Source organism: Elephas maximus, chromosome 16 (genome assembly GCF_024166365.1).
Source record: "Elephas maximus indicus isolate mEleMax1 chromosome 16, mEleMax1 primary haplotype, whole genome shotgun sequence".
Lineage (NCBI taxonomy): Eukaryota > Metazoa > Chordata > Mammalia > Proboscidea > Elephantidae > Elephas > Elephas maximus.
In genome coordinates this window covers 60,362,450-60,378,947 of record NC_064834.1, presented here as the reverse complement: position 1 = coordinate 60,378,947, position 16,498 = coordinate 60,362,450, and positions in this window count along the sequence as shown.

Sequence of the window (16,498 nt, the reverse complement as noted above, 5' to 3'; positions counted from 1 at the left end):
CACAGAATTGTTGTGAAGACAGGTATTTATGGAAAGAGGTAGTACCAGGATTCTTTAACATATAAAATGCCTCCATACTTTTTAATTTTAAAAATTAACAGAGTAAAGTTTGCCTTTATTTTGGCATACAGTGCTACGACTTTTAGTACCTATATACCCATTGCTGTCAAGTCAATTCTGATTTGTGGTGACCCCATGTGTTACAGAGTAGAACTGCTTCATAGAGTTTTTTGGAGTGTAATCTTTATGGAAGCAGATTGCCAGGCCTTTCTTCTGTGGCACCACTGGGTGGGTTCCGACCACCAATCCTTATGTTAGTAGTTGCGCACAAACCATTTCCATCGCCTAGGGACCTTTTAACACACATGGAGAATCATGTAATCACCATCACAATAGTGATGCAGAGTAGTTTCATCGAACTCCCTTATGCTATCCCTTTGTAGCCATACCTTGCCCTACCCGTAACCTCTTGAGATCACTAATCAGTTCTCTGTTATTATTGTTTTGTCTTTTTGAGAATGTCATGTAAGTGGAATCACTCAGTATGTGATCATAAGACTGACTTTCTTTACTCATCATAATGCCTTTGAGATTCATCAGAGTTGTGCCTATCAACAGTTTGTTCCTGCTTATCCCTAAGACACAGTCCATTGCGTAGATGTACCACAGATTGTTACTGAAGTCACACACTGAAGAACATTGGTGTTGTTTCCAGTAGTTGGTGACTCCTTATAAACAGTCATATACAGGAGTCTGTGTGAACATTAAAGTTTTTATTTCTGTAGGGTAAATACCTAGGAATGGGATTGCTGGGTCATATGGTACTATTAACTTCATATCTTTGACTTTGTATGTATAACTTTATAAGAAACTATTTTCCAGGGTGTCTGTCCGTACTGTTTTGCATTCTCAACATTAACGCATGAGAATTCTAGTTTCTCTGTATCCTTGATAGAACTTGATGTTCTCAATATTTTTAAGAAATGGTAAGGTCAGAAATTCCCACTTCCATCCATGGATTATCTCAACTCATGCTCTTCCTTGGGATTTGAGATCATTTAGTTCTATTTGCTTTCTCAGCCCTCCAATGCCTTCAAAAATATATACATATTTTGTAATTTATCCATTTTTTCCAGTCGTGGTAGTGGGAAAAATGGTCTGTTAGTACTTGCTTCTTCCTTCCTAGAAGAAAAAATTGGCAATGATATTCATGTTTTACCATTTTAGTTTGATTCTACGTGCTAGTCTTTAAAAACCTGAAATGACTGTGCAAATAGTGTGTAACAGCTGAGAAATAATATGTGATTTTAATGCATACACACACAGAGTGGGAAGCATTTGGGCCAATTGTGGTGAAAAAACGCTAAAGCTCTAGTTGAGGGCTTTTGTCTAAATACATCACGATGAGAAGTTTCATCATATTCTGTAAGAGTAGGAAATACTTGCCCTGTTATTCTGCTTGGCTTCTAACCCAAAGGTTAGAGGTTCAAGGCTGCTCAGAGCCAACTCAAGAAGTAAGGTCTGTTGATCTACTTCTGAAAAATCAGTCATTGAAAACCCTACGGAGCACAGTTCTTCTCTGACCCTGGTGGGGTCGCCGTGAGTCTGAATCTACTCCACAGCAGCTGCTTTTCTTTCTTTCTTTCTTTTTTTTTTTTTAAAATAGACCTTCATCTGAACCTTTAAAATAGCAGCAGAGATGCTGGACTGGCAGATGTTACGACCATACAATTCAGAAATTTAGAACTGCAAAGGGCTTGGCCGTGGAATCGAATTCCTTTATTTAAAGCTCAGTTCGCTGAGAGGTAACCTGACCAAGGAGTCTCAACAAACTAGTGGCAGAGTGTCCAGCACTAGAGCTGAAGTTTCCTAACTTCCTTTAGGCTGATTCCAAGACATTATAAGGGACATGCTACCAGTTCTGGGCTAGGCCTGAAGGCGATGACAAGATCAATGTTAACCCTGACCCGTACCTCTCTAGGCGATGTCTACATCTTACACTCTGTGCAAGGCACGTTTCTATGTCCCAGGTCTAGACACGAGCAGGACCAAACACGGTGGGTTATCCGGTGGAGCTCACAGTTTGTCTTCCTGCCTTCAAGAAGTTTGCGGTGTTGTGAGGAAGCTAAAATTTACGCGCACAAAACAAGGTAGAGGACGACCAATGGAACGTGCTATTTTAAATGAGATTAGGTGAGGAACGAGGAAGCGAGTGCTGTAGGAAATCAGGAGAGGGAGCTCACACGATCAGTAATGAACGTGAATGCTCTGCCCAGGCCAGGGCAGGCCAGGGCTCTGGAGAGCAGCGAGCTGGAAGCCTCGTCCTCAAGATGCAGCGAAAGCTTTGGGAGCCCAGAGTTGGCGGCGGAGGAGCTGGCAGGCGGCGGCGCCAGCGAGCCCCAGCCGGGGGTGTGGTGGTGGCGGCGGCGGCGGCATGCGCTTTGCTTGGATGGGAGAGCGGTGCGCGGTGCCCCGGTGCCCCCCAGCTCCCGGGCCTGCCAGGCCCCGCATTCACCGCGCCCCCAGCGCCGAAGATCCAGCTCCTGTCCGCGTGGCGGCGCCTCACTTCGCGGCTTTCCCCCGCCGCCAGTCCCGTCGCGGCCCAACTTGCGTGGAGCTGGGGTCCTGAGCGCCTGCCCCTCGCCGGCCCGCCGAGATCCCGCGCCTCCCTCTTCGGGAGCGACCGCTCTCCGGTCCGCGATGGGAAAAGTTGGCGCCGGTGGCGGCTCCTCAGCCGGGCTGAGCGCGCTCCTGGCCGGCGCTGGGCTCTTGGTCCTCTGCAGCCCCCGGCGCCTGCGGCGACGGTTCCTGCTGCGCCCGCCGGCACCCCAACTCCTTTCCTCAATGGGCCCCAGCCCCAGGGGGCCCCTTTCCACAGGGGCCGCGACGTAGGGTTCCTGCCACTCCTTTGCCTCTCTACAGGACCTCCCTAAAGCCACTCACTTGCGATGGAGGAGCTGAGGCCAGTCAGCATGGCATTTGCCTTGACAGGAGACTCCACACACATCTAAGCCTTGTCCACTGTGTTCTGGCCACAACAGCGGCTTGAGTAGAGGGGAGGCGGAGGGGTTGGAGCAGAGGGGTGAAATAAAGCCAGTTGCGTGATCTTATGGCGAATGCGGTAGATGGGGCTTCTGGAGTTAGGAGGTGCTGCAAAGTAAAGCCTTTGCCCATCCTCCATCCTACCCCAACTCCGTCTTTTCCAACTCCGAAAAAAACTTAAAACTGAGCACACATGACCTGTCTCCTTGGTCATATTGGTCTGTGAAGCTGAAGACCAGACAGAGAGTGAGAGGCAACAAGTTTCTGGCTCTGGATATGAAAGAGTTAAATTTCTGGTCTGGTTGACATTCCTTCAAGAGACTTCCACTTTACTTGCTAGACTTACAGGTGGTCTCAGGCTGGACCAAAAAGGCTGGTATTTGTAGGTAATTTAGATGGGGAGCCCCACCCCTTACCCTTTCTTTCCCCAGAAGGGAGGAGAACTGCCATGGACAATCAGTGTCCTTAGCGTGTTCCATTTCAGGGCACTCAAAGGTACAAGCTGCAGGAGCGAACACTGTACCTGGTGTAACAGCACGGTGAGTGTGGTCAGACCTGGGCTTTTGCAGTGTGTGAATGCACTTTTGCTCTCTGGTGTGTCAGTACTAGGAAGACCAGCTATCCCCGTGACAGTCGCTCTCCAGTTGTCCCCCACTGCCTGACCTGCTCTAGTGAACAGCGTAAATAAAATCCTATTACCCCTTTATGGGCAGTCCCTGTATAGTGCAAACAGTTAAGTATTCAGTTTCTAACCAAAAGGTTAGCTGTTCGAACACACACAGGGTCACCTTGGAAGAAAGGGTTGGCAATCTGCTTCTGAAAGGAGGAGGGCAGCGGTGGTTCAGTGGTAAAACTCACTTTCCACTTGGAAAACCTGGGTTTGATTCCTGGGCAATGCAGCTCCTGTGCAGCCCCGCCCATCTGTCACTGGAGGCTTGCGTGTTGCTATGATGCTGAGGTTTCAGTGGAGCTTTCAGACTAAGATGGACTAGGAAGAAAGGCCTGGTGACCTACTTCTGAAAATGAAAACTGAGAAGCCAGTGAAAGCTCTATGGATCACAACTGTCTGGGGTTGCCACGAATCAAGGCCATTTATATGGCAGCTAACAACAGTAACTCTTTTATGGAGGGAGAAAAGGGATTAGTAGATTACAGGAGGCTGAAACTGGGAATAGTAGGTGCAGATGAGCTTCACTTGGACACAGAGCAGGTAGAAGCCAGCAACCTTTGGTCTTGTTGGGGGAAGATTTAGATTTTTGAGAAATTTCTGCATGTCTTGAATCTGAGGGAGCTGATCCGGGAAACTTTAGCCTCCTGAAAGAAACATCTTGGATGTGATAGCTAAAGACCACTTAAAAATGTTCTCCAGGCAAGGAAAGCTTTAATTCCCTAAAGATAAAAAAAAAAAAAGGTACCTTTTATGGTGTTTTAAGTTGTCACATAACTGTCAGAAACATTCCCAGAGAGATCTTCAGCTTTTAAAGAAATTTGTGAACACTTTAAAATAATGGTTTGTTTCTTCTGAATCCCTGGGGTTCCTAGGCCTAGACTACATTAAGACAAATAATGATTATAGCAATTCTGACACCATCAATTATTTTCGCCTGTTTTGAACTTCATGTAAATATGTACTGTTTTCAACCTGGCCTCTTCTGCTCAACATTATGTTTGTCCTTTTAGCAAGCAAATACATCTGGGAAAGAGTAACACCATCTTAGAAATATCTTTGTTTGGTTTTCATGTATTGGCGTGGTGTAACAAAAATGTCAAAACTATTTTGTGGAACTCCTATTCTGTATCCTCCTGCATGCATCAATGTCTTTCATCACTCAGGAAGCCCATGGAGCTTCTGTGTCCAGAGCCTTATTACGGCCTCATTACATAGTCATGATTGATTGAATCATACTCCCCTCCCCGCCCCATCACTTGATATCAGGCTGTAGTCTTTCCAGCCTGGCTAGCCCCCACCTGAGTCACCCCATTAGCACACATCTTCATATGTTGTCTGGAGGCCTCATCAAAGATACTAAAAACTGGAGAAATTCCAAAATTTTGGATTATCTCTCAGGAACCAAGAACAAAGATCCAGTTCTTTGGGTAAAGTTAATTTTAAACTCCATTTGGAAAAGCTCCCCAGTAGTTCACACATGTGAAGGAACTATTGTTTACTTGGCCTTAATCAGGGGCAAATTATCCAGTAGGCTTCCCTTGCTTACCAGATCCTCTGTAGTGAGCAGTTTCACATTTTTTCACCATACTGAAGATTCTGCTTCTAGGTATGGCTGACATCTGTCTCTCTCCCAACCTCACAGCATCTTCCTACAGAATCAAAGCCTTTTTCCAAATTTGCAACCCCTGACAGGGATGGACTACTCAGTTAGCAAGGTAAGAACAGGCTTACTTACGCTTATTTACTAATCTGTAGTGAATATTTTCACATGTTTTTCAGCAAAGATGTGGTGAAACCCATGTCAAATTGTTCACTACAGATTAGTAAATAAGCACAAGTAAGCCTGTGCTTACCTTGCCTACTGGATAATCCATCCCTGGCCTTAATACTAGAGACCTTTGCTTAGGTTCATAGATGGTTCTGTTGTTTACATTTCTCTTTAGGAGGATATCTTTCGTTTTGAATGTGTTTGGAGTGTTGACAGCCATCTTGTGATGGTATAAGGACAAACCTAAAATTAAAAAGCCAATACTTCGAGGATGACAAAACACAAGGACACAAAGAATTTGAGTTCTCAATATTATGGATCTGCAGCATCGAGCTGTCTATCTTCGAACTCCTTAAGTAAACAATGAATGTCTGAATTAAGCCCTTGTTAATAAGCTTTTTTTAAACTTGTTGAAAGCATCCTAACTGATACATGTTTACATTCTTTTGTTCCTGCATTGTGCCCTCATCTTATTTCCTTTCTCCAGTGCCTGTTTTGAGACTGAGCATGTGTCTAGGGAGACAAGGCCCCATTTTTGAATGTTTTGATTAACGTCTTAGCATGCTGATAGCTTTGTATTGATTGTAAAACTAATAAGTTTGGCCTGCCTCGAATTAACTTTTTCCTTCTCTTGATTTGATCAAGAAGGCTAGAGACTACTGTGGAGATATCCTCATGTTCCTCAGTGGCATCTGAGGTGGGCTTGTGTCTATTAAAAAAAAAAAGGCATATGCTGTTCATATACAGTTAAATGTATTAGGGCCATTATTCACTGTATAAAAATAATTACTGTTGGGTTAAACTGGGAGCTTCCCGGAAGCATTTCAAATAGGATTTTAGTAGCAGAAATGAGGTTTCTGGTCTTTGAGGAACTCCTCCTTTGCGTTGATAGAGGTCTGCTCTTTTTTTTTCTTTCTGCTGAGCTCTGTTCTTAAACAGCCAGACAGCTTGACTCCAAGAGGAGCTGGGTTTCAGGTTTCCTGGGGGCTAAGGGAATTACTGTGAGCAATCAAAGATCCCATGCAGTGAAGGGTAATTAAGGATTCTGAGAATGCAGAACTGAGATGTGCTGTGTGGTAAGAGCAAGGTATTTTATTATTATTTTTTATTAAATTTATTTATTTATTGTACTTGAAGTAAAAGTTTAAAATCCAGTCAGTCTCTCACACACAGAGTTATATACAACTTGCTATGTACTCCTAGCTGCTCTCCCCCTAATGAGTCGGCACATTCCTCCACTCCACCCTGTATTCACCATGTCCACTCAGCCAGCTCCTGTTGCCCTCTTCCTTCTCATCTCGCCTCCAGACAGGAGCTGCCCACATAGTCTCACCTGCCTACTTGAGCCAAGAAGTTCACTCCATACCAGTATCATTATCTATCTTATAGTCCAGTCCAATCCCTGTCTGGAGAGTTGGCTTTGGGAATGGTTCCAATCTTGGGCTAACAAAGTGTTCGGGGACCATGACCTCCAGGGTCCCTCCAGTCTTGTCAGATCATTAAGCCTGGTCTTATTACGAGAATAAGAGTAAGGTATTTTAAATGCTTTCAATTTATGGATTGTGAGTGCACAGCAGCTGGTGTTCTCCTCTCTGCCTGCTAGAACATTCAACCTGTGCTCAGAGTTCCGAACCTCTACCACCTCCAGCTTAGCTCTGTCCTATTTTGTGTTTTTCTCAGGATAGTATTGTCCGGGAATTTACGAAACTTGGAAAAATACAAACAGTTTCACAGGGAAATTTTATCCACCTACTTTTGGGCTCAGGAAACTTGTTCCTTACTGGGTTGAACATCAGCATACCCCTTTCCTTCATCCTCATGGTTTTCCATGAGTACTTTTTTGCATGGCAGGGTTCCCCTGGTGAGAAAGTTGGTGATCTCAGAAAGGGTTCCCACGGACTCTGTGTTTGCTTTAATTGGCTGAGGGAGTTCTGAGTTGCCTACTTAGGTCCGTCCATCAGATTGCTAAAAAGCAATTCACTCATTCATTCAACAAATATTCAGTGAGGACCTACTGAGTTCCAAGTACACTGCTAGGTGAAATAGTGCCTATCAAGGACTATTTGAGAATCTACATTTCACTTGCCTCAGTATTTTTTTTGAATATGAGTTTACATCCTCACCTGAATTAACTTTCATAGATGAAAGATCCTTCAGATTCTTGGACACGTCTCCAGAGGAAGGAGCTGTAAGTACAGGAACAGGCTGCAACGTCCATAGAACCTTCCCAACAGGGCTCCCATCTGTAGTTATGCAGGATGTTAACCCAGGGGGCACCTTGCTCAGAAGGTGTGTGAAGGCTGAATCCCAGGCAAGAGGAGCCTTTTCGTAATTTGCATGCAGGCATCTTACATGATGAGGCAGACAGGCTTCCAAGAATTTCAGCATCTGAAGCCTTGTTTATTCCCCTCTTGGATTCTTTCCCTGTTCCATCTTCAGATCCCTGCTCCCACAGATGAGAACTTTTTTATTTTTAATAATTTTTATTGTGCTTTAAGTGAAAGTTTACAAATCAAGTCAGTCTCTCACACAAAAACATATACACCTTGCTACACACTCCCAATTAACTCTCCCCCTAATGAGACAGCCCCCTCTCTCCCTCCACTCTCTCTTTTCGTGTCCATTTCTCCAGCTTCTAACCCCCTCCACCCTCTCATCTCCCCTCCAAGCAGGAGATGCCAACATAGTCTCAAGTATCCACCTGATCCAAGAAGCTCACTCCTCACCAGCATCCCTCTTCAACCCATTGTCCTGTCCAATCCATGTCTGAAGAGTTGGCCTTGGGAATGGTTCCTGTCCTGGGCCAACAGAAGGTCTGGGGGCCATGACCACCAGGGTCCTTCTAGTCTCAGTAGGACCATTAAGTCTGGTCTTATGAGAATTTGGGGTCTGTATCCCACTGCTCTCCTGCTCCCTCAGGGGTTCTCTGTTGTGTTCCCTGTCAGGGCAGTCATTGGTTGTAGCCAGGCACCATCTAGTTCTTCTGGTCTCAGGATGATGTAGTCTCTGGTTCACGTGGACCTTTCTGTCTCTTGGACTCGTAATCGCCTTGTGTCCTTGGTGTTCTTCATTCTTCTTTGATCCAGGTGGGTTGAGACCAATTGGTGCATCTTAGATGGCTGCTTGCTAGCGTTTAAGACCCCAGATGCCACTCTTCAAAGTGGGATGCAGAATGTTTTCTTAATAGATTTTATTATGCCAATTGACTTAGATGTCCCCTGAAACCGTGGTCCCCAGAGCCCTGCCCCTGCTACGCTGGCCTTCGAAGCATTCAGTTTATTCAGGAAATTTCTTTGCTTTTGGTTTAGTCCAGTTGTGCTGACCTCCCCTGTATTGCGTGCTGTCTTTCCCTTCATCCAAAGCAGTTCTTATCTACCATCTAATTAGTGAATGTCCCTCTCCCACCCTCTCGCCCTCCCCCATCTCATAACCACAAAAGAATGTTTTCTTCTCAGTTTAAACTATTTCTTAAGTTCTTATAATTGTGGTCTTATATAATATTTGTCCTTTTGCAACTGACTAATTTCACTCAGCATAATGCCTTCCAGGGTCCTCCATGTTATGAAATGTTTCACAGATTCCTTACTGTTCTTTATCGATGCATAGTATTCCATTGTGTGAATATACCATAATTTATTCATCCATTCATCCCTTGATGGGCACCTTGCTTGCTTCTGTCTTTTTGCTATTGTAAACAGTGCTGCAGTAAACATGGGTATGCACATATCTGTACATGTAAAGGCTCTTATTTCTCTAGGATATATTCCAAGGAGTGGGATTGCTGGATCGTATGGTAGTTCTATTTCTAGCTTTTTAAGGAAGCGCCAAATCGATTTCCAGAGTGATTGTAACATTTGACATTCCCACCAGCAGTGTATAAGTGTTCCAATCTCTCCACAGCCCCTCCAACATTTATTATTTTGGGTTTTTTGGATTAATACCAGTCTTGTTGGAGTGAGATGAAATCTCATTGTAGTTTTGCTCTGCATTTCCTAATGGCTAATGATCATGAGCATTTCCTCATGTATTTGTTAGCTACCTGAATGTCTTCTTTAGTGAAGTGTCTATTCATATCTTTTGCCCATTTTTTAATTGGGTTATTTCTCTTTTTGCAGTTGAGTTTTTGCAGTACCGTGTAGATTTTAGAGATCAGGCACTGATCAGAAATGTCATAGCTGAAAACTTTTTCCCAGTGTAGGTAGTCTTTTTACTCTTTTGGTGAAGTCTTTGGATGAGCATAGGTGTTTGATTTTTAGGAGCTCCCAGTTATCTAGTTTTTCTTCTACGTTCTTAATAATGTTTTGTATACTGTTGTTCTATACTGTTTATGCCCTGTTTTAGGACTCCTAACATTGTCCCTATATTTTCTTCCATGATCTTTATTGTTTTAGCTTTTATATTTAGGTCTTTGATCCATTTTGAGTTAGTTTCTGTGCATGGAGTGAGGTATGGGTCTCGTTTCATTTTTTTCCACATGGATATCCAGTTATGCCAGCACCATTTGTTAAAGAGACTGTCTTTTCCCCATTTAACTGTTTTGAGGCATTTGTCAAATATCAACTGCTCATATGTGGACGGATTTATGTCTGGATTCTCAATTCTGTTCCATTGGTCCATGTATCTGTTGTTGTACCAGTACCAGGCTGTTTTGACTACTGTGCCGGTATAACAGGTTCTAAAATCAGGTAAAGTAAGGCCCCCCACTTTGTTCTTCTTTTTCAGCAATGTCTTATTTATCCGGGGCCTCTTTCCCTTCTGTATGAAGTTGGTGATTTGTTTCTCCATCTCATTAAAGAATGTCATTGGGATTTGTATCGGAATTGCGTTAAACGTATAGATCGCTTTTGGTAGAATAGACTTTTTTATAATGTTAAGTCTTCCTATGCAAGAGCAAGGTATGTTCTTCCACTTATGTAAGTCTCTTTTGGTTTCTTGCAGAAGTGTACTGTAGTTTTCTGTGTATAAGTCTTTTACATCTCTGGTAAGATTTATTCCTAAGTATTTTATCTTCTTGGGGGCTACTATAAATGGCATTGATTTGGTGATTTCCTCTTCGATGTTCTTTTTGTTGGTGTAGAGGAATCCAACTGATTTTTCTATGTTTATCTTGTATCCTGATACCCTGCTGAACTCTTCTATTAGTTTCAGTAGTTTTCTGGAGGATTCCTTAAGGTTTTCTGTGCATAAGATCTTGTCATCTGCAAATAAAGATACTTTTACTTCTTCCTTGCCAATCTGGATACTCTTTTTTTCTTTATCTAGCCTAATTGCTCTGGCTAGGACCTCCAACAGAATGTTGAATAAGAGTGGTGATAAAGGGCATCCTTGTGTGGTTCCTGATCTCAATGGGAATGCTTTCAGGCTCTCTCCATTTAGGATGATATTGGCTGTTGGCTTTGTATAAATGCCCTTTATTATGTTGAGGAGTTTTCCTTCTATTCCTATTTTGCTGAGAGTTTTTATCATGAATGAATGTTGAACTTCGTCAAATGCTTTTTGTGCATCAATTGATAAAATCATGTGATTCTGGTCTTTTGTTTTAGTTATGTGGTGGATTACATTCATTGTTTTTCTAATGTGGAACCATCCCTGCATACCTTGTATGAATCCCACTTGGTCATGGTGAATTATTTTTTTGATATGTTGTTGAATTCTATTGGCTAGAATTTTGTTGAGGATTTTTGCATCTACGTACTTGTGTCTTTACCTGGTTTTGGTATCAGGGACATGGTGGCTTCATAGAATGAGTCTGGTAATATTCTGTCCTTTTCTATGCTCTGAAATACCTTTAGTAATAGTGGTGTTAACTCTTCTCTGAAAGTTTGGTAGAACTCTGCAGTGAAAGCCGTCCAGCCCAGGGCTTTTTTTTTGTTGGGATTTTTTTAAATTACCTTTTCAATCCCTTCTTTTTTTATGGGTCTATTTAGTTGTTCTACCTCTGTGTTAGTTTAGGTAGGTAGTGTGTTTCTAGGAATTCATCCATTTTTTCTAGGTTTTCAAATTTGTTTGAGTACAGTTTTTTGTAGTAATCTGATAGGATTCTTTCAATTTCAGTTGGTTCTGTTGTAATATTGCCCCTCTCATTTCTTATTTGGGTTATTTGCTTCCTTTTCTGCTTTGCTTTTGTCAGTTTGGCCAGTGGTTTATCAATTTTGTTAATTTTTTTCAAAAAACCAGCTTTTTGTCTTGTTAATTCTTTCAATTGTTTTTCTGTTTTCTATTTCATTTAGTTCAGCTCTAATTTTTATTATTTGTTTTCTTCTGGTGCCTGTGGGTTCCTTTTGTTGCTCTGTTTCTATTTGTTCAAGTTGTAGAGATAATTCTTTGATTTTGGCCCTCTCTTGTTCTTGGATGCGTGCATTTATTGATATAAATTGGCCTCTGAGCACCGCTTTTGCTGTGTCCCAAAGGTTCTGATATGAAGTGTTTTCATTCTCATTGGATTCTCTGAATTTCTTTATTCCATCCTTAATGTCTTCTATAATCCAGTTCAGTTTCCAAGTGTTTGATTTCTTTTCCCTGCTTTTCCTGTTATTGATTTCCACATTTATGGCCTTATGGTCAGAGAAGATGCTTTGTAATATTTCAATGTTTTGGATTCTGCTAACGTTTGCTTTATGACCTAATATGTGGCCTATTCTAGAGAATGTTCCATGTGCACTAGAAAAGAAAGTGTACTTGGTTTCTGTTGGGTGGAGTGTTCTGTATGTGTCTATGAGGTCAAGTTGGTTGATTGTGGCATTTAGATCTTCTGTGTCTTTATCGAGTTTCTTTCTGGATGTCCTGTCCTTCACCGAAAGTGGTGTGTTGAAGTCTCCCACTATTATTGTGGAGCTGTCTGTCTCACTTTTCAATGCTGATAGAGTTTGTTTTAAGTATCGTGTAGCCCTGTCATTGGGTGCATAAATGTTTAATATGGTTATATCTTCTTGGTGTATTGTCCCTTTAATCATTATGTAGTGTCCTTCCTTATCCTTTCTGATGGATTTAACTTTAAAGTCTATTTTGTCTGAAATTAATATTGCCACTCCTGCTCTTTTTTGTTTGTTGTTTGCTTGATAGATTTTTTTCCATCCTTTGAGTTTTAGTTTGTTTGTGTCTCTAAGTCTAAGGTGTGTCTCTTGTAGGCAGCATATAGATGGATCTTGCTTTTTAATCCATTCTGCCACTGTCTTTTTATTGGTGCATTTAGTCCATTTACATTCAGAGTAATTATAGATAGGTATGAATTTAGTGCTATCGTTTTGATGTCTTTTTTTTGTGTGTTGTTGACAGTTTCTTTTTCCCACTTAATTTTATGTGCTGAGTAGATTTTCTTCATATATTGTCCTTTTGTCATATTCGTTGTTGTTGATTTTGTTTCTGGTGAGTCTGTAGTTTTCCCTTGTATTTTATTTTGATGAGTAGGATGGGCTGGAGGATAGTTTGTCTCCTTTGTGGTTATATTATTATTTACCCCTATTTTTCTAAATTTAAAACTAACTTTTATTTCTTTGTATCACTGTCTCTTCCTCTCCATATGGAAGGTGTATGATTACATTTCATAGTCCTTCTTTATTATTTTAATGTTGTCTTCTTTTATGTAATAACATCGCTGTTACCCTGCTTTGGACTTTTTTTTTTTAATAATCTTGCTTTGTTTTTTTTGGATTTCCCTGTCTGGGTTGACTTCTGGTTGCTCTGCTCAGTGTTCTAGCCTTGGGTTGATAACTGATATTATTGATTTTCTAACAAAGAACTCCCTTTAGTATTTCTTGTAGTTTTGGTTTGGTTTTTACGAATTCCCTAAACTTGTGTTTATCTGGAAATGTCTTAATTTCACCTTCATATTTAAGAGTCAGTTTTGGTGGATATATGATTGGATATTTTTGCTGGATATATGGATATATGCAGGCAATTTTTTTCCTTCAATTTTTTAAATATGTCATCCCATTGCGGTCTTGCCTGCATGGTTTATGCCGAGTAGTCCGAGCTTATTCTTATTGGCTCTCCTTTGTAGATGACTTTTCATTTATCCCTCACTGCTCTTAAAATTCTCTCTTAATCTTTGGTTTTGGCAAGTTTGATTATAATATGTCTTGGTGACTTTCTTTTCAGATCTACCTTATGTGGAGTTTGATGAGCATCTTGGATAGATATCTTCTCATCTTTCACAATATCAGGGAAGTTTTCTGCTAACAAATGTTCAACAATTTTCTCCGTATTTTCTGTTATCCCTCCCTGTTCTGGTACTCGAATCACTCGTAGGTTATTTCTCTTGATAGAGTCCCACATGATTCTTAAGGTTTCTTCATTTTTTAAAATTCTTTTATCTGATTTTTCTTCAAATATATTAGTGCCAAGTGATTTATCTTTGTGTTCAGAAATTCTAGCTTCTACTTGCTCAATTCTGCTCCTCTGACTTTCTATTAAGTTGTCTACTTCTGTAATTTTATTGTTAATTTTCTGAATTTCTGATTGCTTTCTGTCTATGGATTTTCCAGCTTATTAAACTTTTCATTACGTTGCTGATAATCTTTCTAATTTCTTCAGTTGCGTTATCTGTGTGTTCCTGGGCTTGTTCTGAGTATTGCCTTATTTCCTTCCTGATGTCTTGAAGGGTTCTGTATATTAAACTTTTGTATTCTGCATCTGGTAATTCCAGGGATGCACTGTCATTTAGAAGATCCCTGTATTCTTTGTTTTGAGAGCCTGTTTCTGGTCTGTTTCTTTATGTGACTTGATATTGACTGTTGTCTCCAAGCCATCTATAAGTTATTGTATTAGTTTAAGCTTCCTTACTGTGTCGTAACTTCTTTGTTTTGTTTTGGTATACCCCTATGGGTTGGTTGAGTGAGCTAGCTCGATTATGTTTGCCTTTGGAGCTCTGGTGTCCTGTTCCCAGCTGGCTAGAGTTGTTATCAGGTATATCAGTCTAGGAGTCCATTCAGTTTTCTTGTATGAATTCAGCTCAGGCTTCCAGGTAGCTGATCATCAAGTGTGTGGTACAGGCTCTGTCCTACAGTCTTAGAGGGACAGGGGTGATTGGCATATATACCAGTATCTGATTGCAGCAGGGAGTCACGCTCTGAACAAGCCAGGGGGCTGAAAACCGACCGTGAGTGTCTCTGAGGAAAACGTGTCTATGTTCCCTAGAGTATGCTGCTGGGTGGGTTCTGCAGATAGACCATGGGAACCCAAAACTTTTGGTTATAAGGACTGGGAGGTACCAGTTATCTTTGAACCCCTGTCATGGGCAGCTGGGTGACCTGAGTGAAGCTACCAGTCCTTAGGTCCCTGATGTGGGTAGGTGAGAACCTTGTTTAATAGGCAAAGCAATGTCAAACGTCAAACACCCACCTCTCCACTGCACAGCTTAAACAGTTGTAGTTTGCCAACAAGGTCCTATTCTCCCAATATAGGCCCACACAGGTCTATGCAGAAGGGAAAAGTGCTCAAGGTCCATGGGTGGTTTATGCCTGGACAGGAGCTGCTTCTGTCCTGAGCTCCCCTGGTTAATGGAGCCAGCAAATTATCTTTTCCCCCCAATTGCAAATTTTTTCCTTCCCCAAGGCTGGGAGGATGGCTCTAGGTGCTCACCAGGGTCTACCTCAGGCCCAGGGATTCAGCTGCTGAAGCTGGCTTTGGGTTGGGGGGGTGGTGCGGTAAAACATACACAAGTACTTAGCTTTTGTCGAGAGCATTGTTCTTTTCAGGTTCCGGAGGTGTGAGTAGGCTGTGAGGCTGGCTGCTTCTCCCTGAGGAAACTGTGGCTGAACGCTAGCACCAGCCCACCACTGCAACTGCCGCCGCCGCTCCAGGAATGGTGCCTGAGGACTCCCCCCAATTCAGGTCTGGTAAGTCGTCTCCACTTCTGAATGGTCTCTTCCTCCCCCTGCCCCTCAGTTCGTTGTCTAAGCTTGCCTTTGATGCTTAGGACTCCCAACTTGTCAGAAATATACTTGTTTCATTTGTTTTTTTGGGTCTTTGTTGTAAGGACGGCTCGCTGGAACCATCTGTCTATTCCGCCATCTTGGCTCTGCCCCCACAGATGAGAACTTTTGACCTGTTATGAATCCGTCATCTTTTAACTTTACTCCTGAACAGAGAATGAATTGAATTTTACAATGCACTTGGTTTATTATAGTAATAAATCTTCTTTTGATTTGCCAAACACTTGCAGTAAATGTGATGAGTTTATATGGAATTATGGTAGCAGTACATCTTTTTTAATTAGACAGACACATATGTAAAAGGAGATAAATATCTGTTGGGATAGAAGAAGAATTGGACTTGGAGGGGTTTCTCCTTATTTATTTTCAGTTCACCTGGGCACCGTTGACACAGGGCTCAGTCTGGTGGGATATCTCCTTCCTCAGCAGGAAAAGGGAGGGTCAGTCCTTTTCTATACCAGGTAATTTATTCAAAACTCTCTTCCTCCCCCACTGATATTATTGATGTCATAGGCATGGAATGCAGTTTGTATCTTTCCAGGGAAAATGACAGAGGCCCATCCATTTTGCATATACTGATTGTTGGCTTTGAAGAGTGTTTAGTGACATGAAAATGCTCATGATATAATGTCAAGTGAATAAAAACATTATACTGATATATATAAAATTTTTTTTTTTTTTTTTATATATATGTATGTCTTTACGTACAGACCTACCTTGTTTTATTTGTGCTTTTTACAAATTGAAAGTTTGTGGCAACCCTGCATCGAGCAAGTCCATCGGTGCCATTTTTTCAACAGCATGAGCTCACTTCTTGTCTTCTGTGTCACATTTTGGTAATTCTCACAATATTTCAAACTTTTTCATTATTATTATATGTGTTATAGTGATCTGTGATCAGCGATCTTTGATGTTTACTGTAATTGTTTTCGGGTGATGGTGAACTTGATCAGTAAATGTTGTATGTATTCTAACTGCTCCACCAACTGTCTGTTCTCCCGTCTCTCACTTTCTCCTTGGGCCTCCCTATTCCCTGAGACATGACAATATTGAAATTAAGCCAGTTAATAACCCTACAATGGCCTC